This window comes from Crocuta crocuta, unplaced genomic scaffold, assembly GCF_008692635.1.
Source record: "Crocuta crocuta isolate KB4526 unplaced genomic scaffold, BGI_CrCroc_1.0 C29708466, whole genome shotgun sequence".
In the NCBI taxonomy this organism is placed as follows: domain Eukaryota; kingdom Metazoa; phylum Chordata; class Mammalia; order Carnivora; family Hyaenidae; genus Crocuta; species Crocuta crocuta.
In genome coordinates this window covers 2,379-4,176 of record NW_027551522.1, presented here as the reverse complement: position 1 = coordinate 4,176, position 1,798 = coordinate 2,379, and the positions used below count along the sequence as shown (strand labels likewise).

The 1,798-nt window shown below is 43.7% G+C and overlaps 1 pseudogene; it reads left to right on the top strand.

The window, feature by feature from the left end:
* Nucleotides 1-779: 779 nt before the first annotated feature.
* LOC144219169 (glyceraldehyde-3-phosphate dehydrogenase pseudogene) lies at nt 780-1,487 on the top strand (annotated as a pseudogene).
* The last annotated feature ends 311 nt before the right edge of the window (nt 1,488-1,798 follow it).

The following is a 1,798-nucleotide window of genomic DNA, read 5'->3' as shown; positions in this document are numbered from 1 at the left end:
GCAGAGGGAGACTTTAAACATTGAAGAGGAGAAGGTAACATGACAATGTAGACAGAGATAGAGTAATAAGGCCAAAAGACAAGGAATGTTAGAAACCACTAGAAACTAAAATAGACAAAGAACAAATTCTCTCCTAGAGCACCTGGATGGAACATTAATACCAATTAAATAAAAAATACCAAATTAAAAAATAATACTAAAAAACTCTTCTAAGTGTCAAATTTGCAAGGCATAGCTAAAATTCTATTTATGGAAAATTTTATAGCCTTTAATACATTTATCAGAAATAAGCAAGATTAGAAACTAAAAACATCTGGTTTCCAACACAGTTACAGGTACAGTGCAACAGAGCAAACTCAAAGAAAGAAGTCCGCAAAGTAGAAATGTAAGAAGAGGCTCTCTGCTCCTCCCCACACAACAGAAAACCACATCGTGCCAGTTGCCAGCACCAGCTGCATCCCTGAGACACAGTGGTGATGGTCAGAGTAAACAGATTTGGCAGTACTGGGTGCCTGGTCACCAGGGCTTCTTTTAACTCTGGCAAAGTGGTTACTGTCTATCAGCGGTTACTGTCTATCAGTGGTTAGTATCTATCAGTGGCCTCTTTGTTGACTACAACTACATGGTCTACATGTTCCTGTATGATTCCACCCAGTGCAAATTCAACAGCACAGTCAAGGCTGAGAATGAAGACTTGTCTTCTATGCAAGCCGATCTCCATCTTCTAGGAGTGAGATCTCACCAAAATCAAATGGGGTGATGCTGGTACTGAATATGTTATGGAGTCCACTGTGGTCTTCACCACTGTGAAGAAGTCTGGGTCTCATTTGAAGGGTAGCACCAAGAAGGTCATAATCTGCGTCCCTTCTGCTGATGCCCCCCATGTTTGTGATAGGTGTGAACCGTGAGAAGTATGACAGCTCATTATCAGCATTATCAGCAATGCCTCCTGTGCCACCAACAGCTTGGTCCCTCTTTTCAAGGTCATCCACAACAACTCTGGCATCATGGAGGGATCCATGACCACAGTCCATGTCATCACTGCCACCAAGAAAAGCATGGACAGCCCCTTTGAGAAGCTGTGGCATGTTGGCTGAGGAGCTGTCTAGAATATCATCCTTGCTTCTACTGGCACTGCAAGGCTGAAGGTGAGTTTATCCCTGAGCTGAATGGGAAGCTCATTGGCATGGCCTTCTCTGTCCCCACCCTCAACGCGTCAGTCATGGATCTGACCTGCCGCCTGGAGAAAGCTGTCAAAAAGGTGATGAAGCAGGCATTGGAGGATGCCCCTTCAAGGGCATCCTGGGCTGTCCTGAGGACCAAGTTGTCTACAGTGACTTTAACAGTCACACCCACTCTTCTGCCTTCAATGCTGAGGTTGGCATTGCTCTCATTGACCACTTTGTTAAGCTCATTTTCTGGTATGACGATGAATTTGGCTAGAACAACCTCGTGGCCTCATGATCCACATGGCCTCCAAGGAGTAAGAGTCCCCTGGACCATCAGCCCCAGAGTGGACAAGAAGAAGAGAGCGGCCCTCAGCTGCTGGAGAGCCCTTGCCTCAACTCATCTCCCAGCACAATGAGACTCTCCTAACCTCCACACCGTTTCCATCCCAGACCATCAGTAAAGTATACTGTACCCAGCTTAAAAAAAAATAAAAACAGATGTTAGTAAAATAAAGAGCAAGAATAACACATACTCATGATAGGGATAATTTTAAAAAACCTTAAAAACTAGTTATTTGAAAATGTAATCAAATATCTAGAGCACTGATAACTAAAAGAAAAGACAAATG